This window comes from Akebia trifoliata, chromosome 11 (genome assembly GCF_017979445.1).
Source record: "Akebia trifoliata isolate Shusen 1 chromosome 11, ASM1797944v1, whole genome shotgun sequence".
In the NCBI taxonomy this organism is placed as follows: Eukaryota; Viridiplantae; Streptophyta; class Magnoliopsida; order Ranunculales; family Lardizabalaceae; genus Akebia; species Akebia trifoliata.
Window position 1 is genome coordinate 26,050,063 of NC_141385.1, and position 19,432 is coordinate 26,069,494.

Sequence of the window (19,432 nt, forward strand, 5' to 3'; positions counted from 1 at the left end):
ATCTCAATCAGAGTTCGGATGAGAGAGTTATGCCCAGATTACGAAGTGATATTGATACTATCTAAAATTGCCCAATTAACTTCGTTTGCACTTAACACCTCCATTTGCATCATAAATCAAAATAAAAGAATAATGAGTACATTTAGTCATCAAATATGTATAAAGGACTAAATATTAAAGGAGAAAAATATGGTATTTTGCATTCTTATCAAGTAGACACATGCCGACCAACAATTACAACGCCTTCCCCCTTCACCCCCAAGAGTACTGGGGCAATAGAACCAGATAATGAATGTTATCAACATAATACATGGAGAAGAGTTAACTACAAGAAATCTAGCAAGGTAACTAGGGAAGAAGAATATAATTAGAAAAGCTTTCAGGTATAAGAAGTCTACCAAATCTAACTTCAACCTCGATGGACTTGACCATTAACAGAATAAAGGCACCCGCTCATATTCTTTTCGGTTCAAGATTTGGAAGGAATACATGGGCCACATGAAGATTCCTTGGTCCTAACATTGCCAACACCCTCTTCATCGAAGCATTCAAGAAGATGAAATAGATGAATGTGCAATGGAACCGCAGAATTCCCTTCTAGTGCTTTTTAATAGAGATACAACTTGAATGTTGGTAGAGATCACCCGACCAATCTCGACTGGACCAGTGACGGTGATGACAAGATTCGTTGTAGTTGATGTTTCTTCACCCTAGAACGCAATCTTAGGGCAACCATGGATACATAAGATGAGGGGGTCCCTCAACTCAATGTAACCATACAACCATAAGGTGATGCTACGTCGCCTTATTCAATAAGAAGGAACTAGTGCAAGGTTTAATTCCCATGGGAGAGCCCATTCATTTCAATTGATGTTGTGGGAAGTATGCTTGCAATCCATGTCTTGAAAAAATTGCTACCAAATAACCGAGCCTCGCTATCATTGTCTTTCTCTTCTCTTTTGTTTGTTGTTACTTTGTATCCTTAATCACTCACTATTTACCATTCCCGAATATCATCCATCATAACTTTCTTACACACCATCTTTTATCATAGTATCTCCTAATAGAAGTGCAACTTGGTCTGGTTCAAACTGAAAATGGAACCAAACTGATAACTTTAGGCTAGATTGGTTCAATTTCGAATAAGTTGCGACTCGGTTTTGGGTTAATAAAATGGCGAACCGGCCAATTTAGTTTGGTTCTCGATTCAAGGCTTATATATAACTGAACCAAATTGAGAACCGAACTCCTAATTGCTTGGTAGTTTTTATGAGTTAGGGCTATGAACAATGACTTCTTTTTTATGGATAGATTAGCGAATTATTTTTTATGGATAGATTAATGACTTATTATAATAAAATTTCATGGTCACAATTTATTTTTTTTGTTTTCATCTAAAATATGTTGCTTCCAAGAAGTTTTATAGGATATTGGCAACCCATAGAACCAAATCAACCTTAGTTCAGTTTTATGTGCTATTCAACTCGATTCTACTAGTTCTTATTTAGTAGAACTAACCTATGTTGGTTCGGTTCTGATTTAGCCCCAAATCGAACCATATTGAGCCAGTTGCACCCTTATCCCTATCCATCAATTTCACTAACTATATAACTACTTTTCATTCCAAAAACCTCCATCATTTACCTCCAACCTACCAAAAACCTAATCCATCCTACCAAAACATTACTTCTAACCTCCACAATACTACATGAAAAAAGGCTATATTTGATTGTCCCAGACCGTCGAATTTTGTAAAATTTGATAGACCAACTTGTCAATTTTTTTTTATGTAAAATACACTTTTGGACAGATTCAAGCCATCAAATTAAGCGTTGAATTCACTACTGAAAATTGACATAAATGCACCAAAAAAATAATAGTTCTTTGCACCCCAACTTTTCTGTATTACACTCACTTTTTAAATTATTTACCACACGCTAATTAATGATTAATACACACCTGAAAAAAATTAGAGCTGCTACTTGCACCCCAACTTTTACTTATTACATCTTATTTCTTAAATTATTCAACACAACCAAATGAATGCTTAGAACACACCATCGAACATAACAAAACTTCAACAGTGATCTACAGTCAAGTCATTACTCAATATTTCAAAGCATTAAAGCTGTTACAAATACAAGTTTACAATACTTACATCAACCAATCTCAAATAGTTACAAATATAAGACAATGGAAAGGAAATTGCTTCCCATGTGTTTGATCATTTGAACTGTAAAGCTTCTTTAGGCTTCCCCATAAGAGACAACATTGTTGAAGAAATATGCCTTGAAAAAAACCCTGCCACTTCAATCTGATATTTGGGTGATCCACGTTTAATGTATCTATCTGGAAGTATCATTACTCTTAACTGCATAAAAGTACCAAATAGAATCAGAATTGAGACAGAAAAAAAACCATTTAGATCTTCAAAAATTGAAGGAAAAAAATTACCTTTAGGGGTTCATCTAGAAGACCATTTAAGCTTAGGAAGTGAGATACATGAGACCCAAAACCTCCAATGACTCCTTCATCAACTGTAATTAAGATCTCATGTTCTTCAGTTAATCTTCTAATGAGCTCTATATCTAAAGGTTTATAGAACCGAGCATTTGTGACCGTAACATCAATATTGCAAGATTTAAGCGTGTTTGCAGCTTCCATACATTGTTGAACTACATAACCAAACCAAAGAATTGCAACTCTATTGCCTTCCATCAAGATTCTTCCCTTACCAATCCGTTAAAACAACAAATATGTACAAGATGGTTTTAAAGTTCATATTCAAAATCTTAAGAAGGTTTAAATGTTTTCCATCTTTTGTAACTTTTTAAGGAGGAACTACAATTGTAAACATAGAAGAAGGTGTTGTAGGTAACCTTCTGAGGGTTGTTTTCAGGTTTATCTTGTGTAATTCAAGCTGTATGGAAAGAGGGGTATTGTTCCTCAAAATTTCATATTTTTCCTCAAATACTTTCTTTTTTAAGTGCAACAATTTCTACTATTGCTTTTTCTCTATGGAATTTTTACAACCCAAGTTTGTGTGATGAGTTGGCAAACAAGGATATATTTAAGAGCTAAAAATAGAATTAACAAGCAAAATACACCATAGATAGTTTTCAGAACTGAAAAAAAAATTTGAGTAGAATATATGAAAAGTAAAGCAATATAACTACTTAATATATTAGGCTAATAATATCAAACGATATATGTATTTTACTTTTTTGTTTGGTTTGCGACTACATTTTAGCTCAACAACTTTTTGTTGGACATATATCACACTTGTTAGTCCAACACAACAAAATACCTTAAATTTGTTGTGGCTTTACATAATAACAGAAAAATAAGCAATAAGTAAATCCATACCTTAACTCAGCTGACCCATTTGGTTGATATAAACAAATACAATTTACCAATGAGATCACCTACAAATTTAAATTATAGAGAAAGAGATTTAATGCACCTGATCATATAAAACACGTACATGTCAATAACATAAGATGTAGGGAAATAGAGTCCAAACTATAAAGAGAACATGATGTTAACGTATAGTAACACATACACACCCACATGTAGATACGTGAACTTCGAAACCTTTGGGGGTTTGAGCTCTTCTACATGGGTTTAGGAGTTGCCACCATTCAATTAAGATGTGAATGGGCATTGTAGAGAGAAATAACCATGCAGTTATCTAGACCGTAAATTTTTCCAAGTTGGTTGAGTGTTACCATACGCAGATTGGCATACATGTGCTACCCAACAAAGGGGCAGGTCAAGGCAAAGGGCATTTTGTCTGGCTAAAAGGGTAGCACAACACTAAATGAGACCTGATCTGCCAAGCAGGGCAGACTTGGTCAAAGAATACATGTAATCCTGATATGGGCACGTCAAGCCCAAAGATCTCGGAGGAGATCACCCTAATATATCATATCCAATCAAGACGATTCCTATTCCGTATAGGATCCAAGGAATCATGGGATTCTCCAGGGTCACCTCCTATGAAAAGGGGAAACCCTAATTTGAATAAAAGATCTATAATAGCACGATTTGCACTGAGGAAAGGATATTTTGACGGCTTGGATGTCTAACTAGTTTATTAGATTATTCATCTGCTTCTTGATTGTCGAAATTTCTTGACAAGTACCATGCCAGCACAAGCGAAAAGGTGGTAAGAATGATTTCGAATGCGTAAGGTAGAGTCCATCAGCACTGTACACCAGAATCTGATGACACAAATCTGGCGCCATCCGTGGGAACCCAATAGTATATTGATTTCAGTTGAAACAATAGGGAAATCTATTAGAACCATCGAAGTTAATGCACCTCCACTTGTTGTACCTACTACAAATGCTCAACTATTGGCGATATTAGAAACCATGATGAAGCAGCAAGAAAAAATACAGAAGAAGATGGATGACTTGGTTGAACAAAATTGAAACATAACTCAACATCTTGAGAACCAACAGTTAGCAAGACAAGATCTCCCATCGAGAAATCCTCAACCTCCTGTTGGAGATGATCGTGTTTCAAATGTAGAAGGAAGTTCTCAATCGTTGAACCCAATGGGAAAAGAAAAAATAGAAATTGTCACTGCAACTACTCGAGCAGATCCCATAATGGGTCTAACTCGAGAGGAGATCAAAGAGATAATTCGAAAGAAGAAGGAGATGATGAAGAGTGTAGATATTGGCATGGCGACAGTGCAAGCTATTAGGGGAATTCAAAAGTCTTTTTTTACGGCGGAAATGTTGACAAAAGAAATCTTAAAGAAATTCTTGCCACCACATTTCACCCCTTACTCTAGGATAAAAGACCCCAGCATAACATTTATTCCACTTCTGACAAATGTTTGCATTGTGAGAATGGAATGAGGGTTTAATGTGTTGACTGTTTCATTTTAGCTTGTAGGGAAACATATTAACTTGACTCCAAAAATTATCGTTGTGGATCAATAACTTCCTTTAAGGAGCTTTGTATTGTCTTTGTAACACAGTACATTGGCCATAGGAAGAGTGCAGAGACGTAAACGCTCTACTCAGCACAAGCATACAGTCTGAGAAAAACCTCAGAGAGTTCACATGGAGGTTCAGGGAAGAGGCGAGGTCCCTGAAAAGTTGCGATGAGAGAATGATAGTAGTGGTGTTCAAAAACTCTTTTCCATCTAGCTTAAGGTTGTATAGGTCTCTAGTAAAGAGGAGACCTAAGGCATTGAGTGAACTATTCGAAAGAATAGAAAAATATATCAAATTGGAAGATGATCCCCGGAACTCATCCGAAAAAGCAAGATAATACAAGCTGTGGTGAAGCCCAATAAGCAGCATCAACTGCAACAACAAATCAGGAAGAGACCACTCGAGTAGGATAGAGACTAGAGAAGAGTGGGAACATATTTCTCTATGCCTCCTAGTGAAATCTTACCGTTCACCGCGAACAAGCCTTACTTTGAGTGGCCAACGCTACTTCCTTGAGATCTGATAAATCAAGATGAGCGATACTATGAGTATCATGAGGTATAGGCACATACCACCAACAGGTGCCAGGCCTTGAGGAGATTTTTGTAGAGGTTGGCAGAGTAGGGCAGATTAAGGGACCTACCCAGAAGGTAGAGAGAGAATCCACCTTGAGATAGAAATCAGAGGCCTAATCAGCCACCTATTGAAGGGTAGGAGGGAAGGGTAGTAGTTATACATGGTGTTCTTAAGTAGGAGAGTAGAAGGTTAGGTCTGGATAGAGCTAATGAAAGAACTAAGAGACTGCGAGCAAAATACCTTACTCACGTCTATACAACAAGAAGCGGGCCCACAAAGCAGATGGAGCCGTATGGAGAGGGTAGTGAGACCCCATTATGATGCACTAGTGGTATCTCTCCAAGTGGGCACTTTTACTCTTAAGAAAGTGTTGATTAACAACGGTAGTTCAATTGTTATCTTGTACGCTTCAGCCTTTCTGATGATGAGTCTTAACAGAAATGAGCTCACTCAAATAGTAACCCCTCTGATTGGGTTCGATGGGAGGACAAGCTAACCATGGGAAGAAATAATCCTACTTGTGCAGGCAGGACCTATAACCTTGATGACTAGGTTTATTGTCGTCGAAGCAAGTTCCCAATATAATACCATACTAGACAGGTGGTGGACCCACAAGATAAGGGTAGTACCTTCTACATACTAGCAGGTCCTAAGATTCCCAATGCCGCAATGGATATGGGATGTACGAGGAATCAAGTAACAGCCCAAGTATATAAATTGGACAAAGAAGATCTTTTTAAAGAGAACGTTCAGCAATAGCAGTCACTATAGAGGGAAATCTAACCTGGGGAACCCTTATGCCTGGAGAACGTCTAGATGGTGGACGTAGGGGAGGTAGGCAGATTAGGGTAGGAGCAGAATTGGCATCAAAAAAGCTAAAAGAGTTAATAGACTGTTGAGGAGGAATCGAGATGTGTTTTGCTGGTCCATAGAAGATATGTTGAGGATCAGCCTCGAAATGATTTGCCGCCATTTGAACGTGAAGTCAACCATCAAGCCAATGAAATAGAAGCTAAGGAAATTGGCACCTTGTTTTAGGAAAGCAGTGAATGAAGAGGTGAGTAAACTTATCAAAGTAAGATTTATCAAGAAAATACAATTCCTCGATTGGATAACAAACATAATGGTAGTGATAAAGAAGAGTGGGAAAGTTATGGTTTGTATTAATTTTACAAACTTAAATAAGGCTTACCTTAAGTATAGCTTTCCTATGCCGAGACGACTTCAGGTCACGAGAGGTTGTCCTTCATTGATGGCTATCCAAGCTATTATCAGATACAACTTCACCCAACAGATCAAAAGAAGATAACATTCATCACTGAGCAAGGGTTTTATTGTTATGGCCTATGGAATGGAGGCAGTAATACCAATAGAGAATAGTTTCCCCACAATAAGGTTAAGAGTAATGCAGACTGACTAGAAAAATCAACAGATAATCGCATAATTGGATTTGTTGGAAGAGAAACGAAAGGCAGCGCTGACAAGGCTAGAGAGTTATCATCAGAAGGTACAAAATTACTTTAATAAAAGATAATTCGCCATAGGCAGGTCAAAGAAAGAAACCTAGTGCTGCGTAGAGTATTCTAGAATACAAAATAGCGAAAAATTGGGTCCCAACTAGGAAGGGTCATGCGTTGTAGAAAAAGTAGGCCAGAAGGGAGTATACTATTTGGTGACAATGACTGATCAAGAACTTCCTAAACCGTGGAACACTTGTAACCTCAAAAAATATTAGTAATAAAAAAAGATCCTTCGAATGTCAATAGCTTGTGTATAAAAATAGCCAAGTTGAGGCCCACTTGGCTCTAAGCCTATGTGGTTCTGTACCACCTTAATTGGTAGTGTATGGAACTGGTTGTGGCCTTACTCTGTCAAGAGTATTATAGTACTAAAGATGAATCCCACCTGGATCCGGGCCTACATGGGTCTTCTCTGCCTTAATTGCTAGAGTAAGAAGCTAGTCGGGCCCCTACTCTAACACAAGTTTTATAGTACTAAAGATGGATTCCACCTGGATCCAAGCCTATATGGGTCTACTCTTCCTTAATGGGCAGAGTAAGAAGTTGGTCGAGGCCCTATTTTTACTTGAGTTTTATAACATAAAAGATGGATCCCGCCTGAATCCAGGCCTACATGGGTCTTCTCTACCATAATTGGCAGAGTAAGAAGTTGGTTGGGGTCCTACTTTGCTACGAGTACGATAGTACTAAATATGGATCCCACCTGAGTCTGAGCCTACATGGGTCTTCTTTACTTTAACTGGTAGGTCAAGAAACTGGTCGGGGCCCTACTCTAGCACGATTACTGAATGAGTCTTGGTCTACCAAGCAAGGCAGACCTAGTCAAAGAATACCCGTAATCCTGATATGCACAAATCAAGCCTAGAGATCTCAGAAGAGATCTCCCCAATATAGCATATCCAATCTAGAAGATCCCATTCTATTTAGGATCCAAGGATTGGAGAATTCTTTAGATCACTTCCCCTAAGAAGGGGAAACCTTTATTTGAAGGAAGGATCTGTAAATAGCACGATTTGCACTAAGGGAAGGATCTTTGGCGGATTGGAGGTTTAACTAGTTTATTATATTATTCCTCTGCTTTTCTAACTTGAGCGTCAAAGAGTTTTGACAGGTACCACGCCGGCACTAGTGAAGAGGGTGGCAGGAACGACTTTGGATCCCTGAGGCAGAGTACATCACTACCATTCACCAGATCTAACCATACAATAAGTATTATGGCATGTTTGTTAGGCGGCAGCCATTCACAACACATAGAGAAAACGATATCTCATCCTATTCCTTGAACAACTTAATTTACTGATTTAAGAAAATAGAAGGTACTAATCATCATCACCCTCTACAAAATCTATTGGAGGCGCTTTTAAACTACCTCCAAAATCATGAAATCACCTCCAACAGTTATAAGGGTGGTTTAGTCATATGCCCAAGATAGTGGCTTCACCAATAACTTTTAGTGGCAAGTAATAGTGGTTACAAAATTGCCTCTAATTCTAGCCATTTAACAGTTGTTTTAAAACACCACCTCTAATGTATGTTATTTAAGGGCAGTTTTCAACCATTAATGGCTATTGTTTACAAGACTTTGTTATATGTTTAGAGGTGGTTTATAACCATTTCAAATTGTGTTTTTAAAATTAAAAAAGATAAAGAATACCCGAAGGTTTAAAACTGCCCCTAATCTCATTTTATTATTATAAAATAAATCTTGTTATAAGCAGTTAAAAATTGCCCCTAATGTTTATTTTTTTTTATTAAATTTTTGTTTCAAAATAAAATCTGCACATATTGGCACCCCAAATTTCACTTATCACACTTCAATTTCTTAATAAGTGCTATTGGCACCTCACATTTTACTTGTTATACTTCAATTAATTATCACATAATAATTAGAGTAAAACACATCACTCACATTACAAAACATTATCACAATCTATTCAAACAATTTCACTAGCTAATTTTTAATAACCATAATATGTCAACCAGACAAGTTTTTGAGTTTTCATAGTAAAAGCATAAAAAAGAAATAATATCCAACAAAACTATATTTATTAAGGCCATCTCAACTTAGAATCCTAAACCATTTACCTCAAAATCCAAAGGATTTTTTACTTCCACCTAAATACAAGCTATTTAGCATGATTGAGGCTTGTAAAGCCTGCATGATTCCAAGCATTATTTGTTCCTGAAGTAACATTTGAAAGTTAAGATCTATTGATCCCTAATCAATCCAATGTTGACAAAGTCCAACATGATAGCGATCGGTGAAGAAGTGAAATGAAACGTGCATGGAAATAGTACAATCAATGGATTATGACTAGAAAGTTTGCTTTATACTTTATCTTGTAGATGCATTATATATAATCGATCACTTTGAAAAAAATTAGAGGGTGTAGATGACTTAAATGGATAGTCATTAAAATCGAAAATGAGTTAAACACTAGTTATCAAGATAATTAAGAGAAGTATTTTGATATATATATGACTCCATAATTGTATCCATAACACAATTGTATAAATGTTTTGACCATTTCAAGAAATGTTAATTCTTTCAAAAAGATCTCGTACTAAAGCATTTATAAGGAGGAATAGAAATTGCATCAAAGACTATATATTGCATCTCAAGAAAAAAGATCACTAACTGTGTTTCCTTTTCATCAACAATGCAGTGTTTTTATAGATTAATTGAAAGAAAATTTTCAATCGTAAAGAATAGTAATTGTATTTACAAAGATCAATGAATCCATTACATTATCACCAAGTTCAAAAATAATATAAATGCTCTCTCAAATACTATTTTGAATGTTTAGCAATTAGATGATCAGTCTTCTTAGCTTTTTTAGGCTTTCCAGATGAAACAATCAGATGATGAGGTAGACATACCATCAGAGAGCATTACATCCCCACCAAAAACTGTATTAACTTTATTTCCTTGTAATTACCTTTAAGATTTCTTACTTCTACTTCCTTGAGGCGAAGTCAAAAATAATCCCAAGAAAAATGAGTCCAGTTCAACATCATAAATTCTTCTATCTCTAAATAATCGTCTATGGGTTTAAACTGGATGGAAGAATGATAGAAGAATTTAATTATAATATACTCTAAATCCTAAACTCCTTATAATAAATCTAAAATAGTGCATAATGTGATAACTTTTCTAAGAAGAAACATGTTCCTTGAAGTTAATTTTGAGGTAACCCAAAACTAATGTGAGAGTCTCTAGATGAGCTGAAAGACTTAGTAATCTGATTAAAATATTTGTATAGCTCATCATTGTCCTTATTGTTTGGAGATTCAAATGCTTTAGCTGAATTAGTGGAGGTAGATTATTTCTAGTAATTCCTCTGGTAGAAGGATGATCTTCTCATATCACAAGCAATTAGTAAATGTTATTAGAGAAGAGAGACTTGAGAGCATATTTCATAGTAATAATTTGTACATTAATTTTATTAATTAGTTTAACTTAGGCTAACTCAAATAGAAATAAAATCATCTTCGTAAAAACTTATAAAATTCTAGATTCTTGCAAAGAGCCTAACAACATATATTATTTTTATTTATAAACCCTAGGGCTGCTACCACAGCCTCTTTCTAACCACACATGATGAAATTTCATTATAAATATAAAATAAGGGATATTTAAGAAAAAATGTCCACTTTTGAGGAATTTACGATTTCGGCTCATTGTTCATTTTAATTACCAACGTGAACGATAACGAATTTGGAGGTTTTTAAAGTGACTATTTTGCAGGTTTAAAGTGACTCATTGGAAATAGTTACTTTAAACCTGCGAAATTGTCACTTTAAACTTGCAAAGTAGTCACTTTAAAACTGCCGAATACGTTACTATTCTGAATTTTTTTTAACAAAAAAGTGATCATTCTTGTTTTGGTAATTAAAATGAACAATTACCCAGAATCCTAAATAAGTCATTTTCATCTCACGAAATGGTAATTTAACCTAAAAAAAATGAAGGATTTGGTTAGAAATAAAAATGAAAAAACAAATATTGTACATAGGTCTAATTTATTTAGTAATGACCATAAGTCAGAAATCAACGAAGAAAACTTCTATTTTCCCTATTTGATTCATTCAAACTATAATGTTAGTGAAATAACATTTCTATCATCCCAGATTCTTAAAACTATACAATGGAAAAGCATTGAGAGAGATTAAAGCTAGAGTTCATATAGGGAATGACATTTTAGAAATTTCCTCACATCAAAATGCTGCCAAAGAACATCTAATTGATTCAATAATTTAAAATCTGAGGATACAATTGCAACCTCTTCTTTTGGAGAATTGAATTTTAATGAAAACTAATCAAATGCCAATAAAGGAGTAAAGAAATTACTGAAATGTACGTACAATCTCGTTTAATTTTTTGGCTAACTTGGTAAGCTAAAATACATAGTACAAGCCAAACAAAAAGCCTAGAAATACAGGGTTCAATTTCTCAATAAAAATCATTGAGAGCAATCATGCTAGAAAAAAAAATAATTAAAAATAAAAACCCATTAAAATCCCATAAAAGGCCGAAATTACCAAAGCAATGCTACTAATCATATCCCTCAGTTCACAAAAGAGTTCAATTTAACTCACATAGATCTTTATCTTAATAATACACAACAAAAGATGACTTTTTTTTAGTAAAACAAGACTTTGGTGAAGTATTAGATGTATTCAGAAGTGGGGAAAATGATACCCTGTTAGAATATTCTACTATAGCCTTTAACAATCAAATTGTAACTTTGTAACTCCTCAAACTGCCCTACAACCCATGAATAAAGAATATTTGCTGGTTTTTAACAAAGTTCATTCCATCTAAGTACGAAGCACTTGAACCTAACTTCCTAGTACTTGGAGAGGATGGAGATTCAAAGCAAGGCAGTGTGAAAAAATAAAAAATCTAAAATCCAAAATTTGTACCACTTCAGATTGTTCAACAGAGATATTCCCCAAGTTGTTATATCTCTTGCTTTCTTTCTACAACATTAAAGCTTAAAAAAATTCAGAGATTGAAGAGCTTGAATGAGGTCTAGATCCGCTAAAGAAAGAAATTTTTGCCTTCGTTTTATATTCAGATTAAGCAAGCAATTACTTCTAAAAATCTCACCATAGAAGATCCACTTGAGTCCAAGGACAAAGAAAAATTGGTGAGAAAAAAATTCAGATCTAACAATATCAAAACACTCAGATCTATAAATCATTTGGATATATAATAAAGTTTTTATCTACTCTTAGATTTTGTTTCGTCGTGCAAAATTAAAAATTTTGAGATACAAAAGAACAAAATTAATATATTTTGTGGAATCAGAAACCCTAGATCTCTTCTTCAACAACCTGAATAATGTTATGGATCCACCAACCTGAGAGAGAGGCAGACTCACCTTAAAAACTATCAGTGCCAATGTGTGTAACTGATGCATTGGGTCTTCTACTGTTAAACTTCCTGATGGACACCATGCCTCAGTTACACACATTGGCACAATTGCATTAACCTACATTGATTCTTCCTGATATTCTTTTTTATCCTTCTTTTAACTTCAACCTCATTTCATTTAGCAAGCTTGCCTGTGCATGAAGCTGCTCACTAATGTTTTCCTCCAATTCTTGTACCATTCAAGACCTTTCCTTGAGGATGACGATTAGAGCGGGTAAAGAGCGGGGAGGGCCTATACCACTTCTCGAGTCTTATTGCTTCTATAGTTTCAGTGGTTCTACATCTCCCACTGATCTTTGGCTGTTTCGTTTAGGCCGTTTATCTAATAAGAGCTTAAATTTTTCATCACACGATATTTCTGGTATATGGATTGCGGACTTTCATCATTGTTTATTTGCCCACTTGCTAAACATACTAACTTACCATTTCCATTAAGCTATATTATTGCATCAACTCCTTATTATTTAATCCATTGTGAATTATGGGGTCCTCATCATATAGTATCCCTCACTATAGCACGTTTTTTTCTTACCATTGTTGATGTCTTTACCCGAAGAAAATGGGTTTATCTAATGACCCACAAATCTGAAACTCCATTTCTTTTGCAATCCTTCATTAAATTATTGCCAACCAATTTGATAAATGGGTAAAACAGATTCGGACTGACAATGGACTAGAATTCTAAATGACATTTTTTTTTCACATTATCCATTAATATAGTTGTGTTGCAACCCCACAACAAAATGGAGTGGTTGAGCGCAAACATAGACATATTCTTAATGTTTCCCGAGCCTTACGTTTCCAAGCCAACTTACCCATTAAATTCTTGGGAAAATGTGTTCTAACTGCGGCATATTTAATTATTCGTACCCCCACCACTCTCCCTTAATGCCAAACCCCTCTCTCATTTTTGAGTTTTCGGTTGCCTTTGCTATGCCTACACACACGCTCTTGCACGAACCTAATTTGATGCACATCCAAAACAATGCATTTTCATAGGATACTCATATGGTAAAAAAAGGTTACAAAGTATATGATCTACAAACTCATTCCATTTTTGGATCTCTTGATGTCATTTTCCACAAGGCTATCTTTCCATTCCAACATCCACATTATCATTCTCCTTCTTCAACCATTTTGCCTCTCCTTATTATAGATCCTACCCAGCCTACTTTTACTATATCCAATTCTAACCCATCCTCATCTTCCAACCCTCGGGTGATCTAACTAACACCACTACACCCACACTACGACGTTCCATTCGCACATCGAAACCCCACATATTTCACGGATTATCATTGTGGTCTAGCCTAGCAACCTCTCCCAGCTTTGTCTCATCTATCAATGACCAATATATCAATAAGCTTTCCTTATCCTTTATCACATTTTCTTTCTTATCATCATTTATCTCTTGCATATCATGCATTTTCTATGGCCATCTCATCTATTGCAGAACCTTAATCCTTTCATCAAGCTATCGATCCTAATTGATGTGAGACTATGGCTAATGAGATTAGTGCTCTCGAGGCCAACAATACTTGGACCCTCACTTTAATTCCTCCCAATAAGCAGCCCATTGGTTGTAAATGGGTCTACAGAATAAAGTTCAATTCTGATGGTTCCATTGAAAGGTACAAAGCCCGCTTTGTTGCTATAAGGACATAGCCAACAAGAAAGTTTAGATCCTATTGCCAAACTAACAACTGTATGCGTCCTATTAGATATTGCTGTGATTAAACACTGGCATCTACATCAATTGGATATCAACAATGCTTTTCTGCTTGGAGACTTAAAGGAGGAAGTTTACATACAACTTCCTCCTGGTTTTGCTCGAAAGGGGAAGACTCGTGCATGCAAATTGAACAAATCATTGTATGGGCTAAAGAAAGCTTCTCACCAATGGTTCACCAAATTTTCACCTACTTTGCTTGATGTTGGTTTTCTTCAATCCAAGGTTGACCACTGCCTTTTCATTCGATCTGCAGGTTCAACATTCACTGATGTGCTTGTTTGTGTGGATGACATCATTGTCACAAGCAATGATCTTTCCACCATTACTATCCTCAAAACCTTTCTTTATAATTCTTTAAAATTGAAGGATCATAGCCATCTCAAATATTTTTTGAGACTAGAAATGGCTCATTTTAAAAGTGGTATTTATTTGTCTCAACACAGGTATCCCCTTAAAATTTTAGAAGACATTGACTTTATCTCGTCATGCTTGGAATATCGCCCATTGCTGTGAAGTCAAGTGGTTACTTTACCTCTTACATGATTTCGATATTTCTCACCCCAAACTGATCTCCTTATTTTATGATAACAAGGCTGCATTACACATCTTGGCTAATCCAGTCTTCCACGAACATGCCAAACACATTAAGATCGATTGTCATATCATTCTTGAGAAGCTTCAAAACAGCATCATTTGAAGTACTCACATTTCATCTGTACTCTAGCCTGCTGACATCTTCATTGAACCACTTGGTGGTTCCCATTTCTATGATTTGACTCGCAAGTTGGGTGTTCATAATATTCACCTTCCAACTTGAGGAATATTAGGAAGTTACCATGTATATCTTACCTCTACAGATCTGTACAGTATATCTTATCTCTTCATATCTATACAGCTTGTATATCTTGTACATATCCCTTCAAATCTCTAGCGATCTCTACAAGAATTTTTTATTTTTCTTTCTTTTTAGCTAAGATCCCCATGATACATTATGTAATCTATATAAATACATCATGTACAGCAACCTTTAAATTAATAAAAAGTTTAAATTTATTCAAAGATTTATTAAACAACAGAGAAATTTAAAAAGTGAATTCAATGTTAAGGTTAATGGCTTCTTCTTCCCTCCATCTTTTCCAAGGTTGAGAGATCGAGAGATAACTTTGAGAGATCAGAGACAGAGAAAGAGGGAGTTTCGCACGTAGCATAATGTGTTTTGAGGGAAAAAAAACAAAGTGGGTCAATGGCCACGAAATCAGGGGTTCTAAAATTCGTTGGACCAAGCCCAACAAAAAATTTCATCCATTTTTACATTTTTCACATAGTGCAACCTTCATAAATACCTTCCATATATATATATATACAAAACCCAAATCCTCCAAATCTATATCTCCATCTTCGCATCCTCAAGCTTCCTCTTAGCCCTTTACTCCTCATATATCTCTATCTCTTTATTCATCCTTGCCCCTTCATGTTCTGAAATTGATGACAAACCTTTCTAAATTTTGGACACAATTTGGATGCTCCCTTGATGACAGTCTTCTATTTTAGAGACTACCAAAAAAGATTGAAATACCCTCACCTTCAACCTCTCTCTAAGAACCTAATTTCTTTCCCCAATACCCTTCTTCAACAATGGGTTATTATTTTATATATCTTCTTAATCAGTGGCAAGAAAATAAGTAGGGAATCTTCCATCATGGCATTCTTGAGGTCTTCAAATGCCTCTTGGCATCGGTCTGACTAGGACCATGCAATGTCTTTCTTCAATAAGTCAGTGAGAGGATATACATTAAAGCAAGGTTTAAAGACAAGGCATTCTTTGGGAATGAGCAAGTCCTAGAGCAAGCAATAAAATTCAGAAAGCATTTTTGTACCCATAATAAAAGAAAGAACATAATACTAAGGGCTCAATAAAAAATTTGAATTGTAGCATTACTTGCTTTCTTATCAAGCTAAACAACTATATATTGATGTATGAAATCAAAAATGTAATGCTAAAGTAAATAATGGACAAACATATAACCACGAGTAGAAAATTTAAAAAAAATAATATAACAAATAGTAAAGAAAAATTTATTCACCTCATTGAAAGTTTTACTGAGGGAGTAGATCATTATAGTGTAATGTTCCTACATAACCGATCAAAACAAAGACAAATGACAAAAACATATCACAACACATCATTTAATAGTATGAAAACAATAATATTTGACTATTAATTAAGTCAAAAACCCAACTTAGATGTTTTCATAGAAACTTGTCATTTTGTGCAATCATATTTTAGTTATTCATGAAGACTAATTAGTCCACTAAACTAATTTCTAAGTTAGAGTACAAAATATTCTTTTCTTTTATTTTTTTGGTTATAAATTATAGAAATTTATCAAAAGGAACTATCTAAAAAGTGAAACATATGTTTTAATAGTAATATTTAGACAGTGAGAATACTAATATCCTCAATTTGAATGAAAACACTGCTATAAATAAAAGTAAATGGAGGAACATCAATTGCACAACTAAACCCTAATTTATAGGATGAGGCTTTGATGATGAAAATGATACACTATTTGTCTCTTAAGGATTTCTCCCAAACACATGTTCTTCTCATCCCTTCTTTCAACTTATATCCCCGAACCCTTATACCCTACTTTAAAAGATATGATTTCAAAATAAAATATTCACATCCTTGAATCTTTAACAATCTTAATTATATTCAACTAGATCCTATTATATAATATATATCTCAAGAAATCTTATTGTAACTACTAATTATATTTAAATTACTAAGTAGGGACCGTACTAGGTGCTTGAGAGAGAATCCGAGTCAAAGAAAATTCAAGTGATGGATTTTCAATGAATCAACATTTCTTTTGGAAAAGATCAATAATAACTATAAAGCAATGGGATTCTTATTGATGAAAATTTGATGAACCCATTAAAAAAGAAAACTTCATAAAACTTCTCAATAAAGTGAAGAAATAAAGAGCAGATCAAAATAAGTTAGAAATCTTGAATTTACATAGAAAAGGGTGTCCTAAATCTTTATCTTGAATTTACTTAATAATAAAAAAAAGCACATATAGATTGAATTTCTTACTCACACGATACAATAGAAAATGAGCCAATAAAACATAAACTTTAACAAACTCACCTTCTCGAAAGGAATATCGAATGAAAAGAAAAAGATAATTGAAGGTCAACTGATCATTGATGAAGAAAACAATCATGGCTCCATCCCTTATAATTATAGAAGTCCCAGGTAGAGTGATAAAGGTTAGACAATTTTGAGGTCACCAAGTCTTCCACAAGTCCTCCATTGCTATGTCAAATAAAAAATCCCAAATGCATTGTTTAGGGTTTGGATTTGAGCATTTTAATATTTTTCCTCTTAAAATCATAAATGAGCGTTTCATGTTTTATATATTGGAAAGTAAGTTTTTTCTTCCTATAAGAGGCAAAAAGACATAACTAGCCTTCAAAGTAATATTTTAACTTGTTAGTTGTAGTGTTCTTCTCTCCTACCCCTGTCAAAGTTGCACTTTAATTTCACTCTACTCCCTAAAATATAGCTTTTACTCACCTTTTTCTCATTTTATTCTTCAATTTATCAACTACTCTATTAGATCTTTGGTTTTTAGCATATTTTCCTCTAGTGAATTTTTTATATTAATTTTCTCCATTAATAAATAATATTTATTAGGTAATGATATATTTAACTTAATCTAGGTGATCGATTAAAGTTTGAATTCTTGACAAACATGAACTTAAACAAGGTGCTGTAGACACCCCATTTTTGCATCCACCTGATTAATCAACTCGTCAACCCGCTTGCAACGATTTCCCATGATGGATGATTATTCCAATGCTTTATTTGTTACTAAATATGTTTCAAAAATCCGGATGAGGTATCTCGAACTGACAAAATTATAGAAACTACGATACGCTAGGAAAATATGACCCCAGAAACATAGAAATCATCATTTTGTAGACAAAAATAACCTTCACAATAAAAATCACTAAAAAATAATCAAATTATCAACATACCCCTAACCTTAAAACATCCTTAGAGCCTACGTTATGCTTAGGAAAACCTTTTTAAACACGTAAAACAATAAATCGAAATCGAATAAATAATTTCGCCAATTTTCACAAAATTTGACAAAATTATGAAAATGCCCCTCATAAAGTTCATGACCATTTCGCACAAAAATTTCATAAATGACACAAACAAATATTCCCAATGAATTCCTTACAAAAAATCGATTCTAAAACATCCTGGAACATAAAAAATCGACTTAAAACGCAAAAGTCCTCTCCGAGGGCAAAACGGTAATTTTACAATCTTAATAATTAAAATTTTCTAAATTAATAAATAAAATATTAAATAATGTAAAGTGAAACATTAATAAAATTAATTTAAAATTTTGAACAAAAAAAATCGATCAATCAGGCTCTCAAGCAAAATTGTTGATGGTTGCCCGGATATTTATTAAAGGACCCCCCATCTGGGGGCCCAAAGAATTAAAGATATAATAAATGGGGTTCTCCAAAAAATTAAAGTCAATCAAGTAAGACTAAACTCAATCTTAAAGTCAATCAAGTAAGGCTAAAGTCAAGATCTTAAAGTCACTCAAGTAAAACTAAAGTCAATATATTAAAAGTCAACCAAGTAGGACTAAAGTCAAAATCTTAAAGTCGATTAAATGAGACTAAAAGTAAAAATTCTAATAGAGTTCTAATTAAATAATAATTCTATTTAAAGTAATCCTAATTAAATAATAAATCTATTTAATAGAATTCTAACTAAATAATAACTCTTTCTAAAAGAATTATAATTAAACAATAATTCTCTCTAAAAGAATTATAATTAAACCTTAACTCTATCTAAAAGGCACTTAAAAAAGTTTCTAAATAGGAGCTTCCACACCCTATTTTCATATCAAATAATAAACCCTAAGAGAAGTAGGTCAAAAAGCTTCCCTAACCTCCTAGAAACCCTAATTTTGAAGTCCCAACTCCTTACCTAACACCCATACTTCGATTTTAGCTCGTAAAATACCTAGAAGCTCTTAAAAAACACTCAGAAATCCATAAAAAATTTTGAAAAATCCAGATCTAGGAAAGAGATACCTTGTCTTGGAGATCAGAAATCAGATCCGGAGACAGAACGAAGCAAGGAGTACTGTACAAGAAGTTGCTCTATCAGATC

At 34.3% G+C, this 19,432-nt stretch overlaps 1 long non-coding RNA gene across 1 annotated transcript; it reads right to left on the reverse strand.

Annotated features, from left to right (window-relative positions):
- Positions 1 to 2,094: 2,094 nt before the first annotated feature.
- LOC147391173 (uncharacterized) lies at positions 2,095 to 19,432 on the reverse strand. The gene is made up of 4 exons (XR_015182524.1): positions 19,354 to 19,432; positions 3,367 to 3,425; positions 2,455 to 2,537; positions 2,095 to 2,371 (listed from the first exon to the last, which is right to left on the reverse strand). It is a non-coding gene; the product is annotated as an uncharacterized LOC147391173 (long non-coding RNA).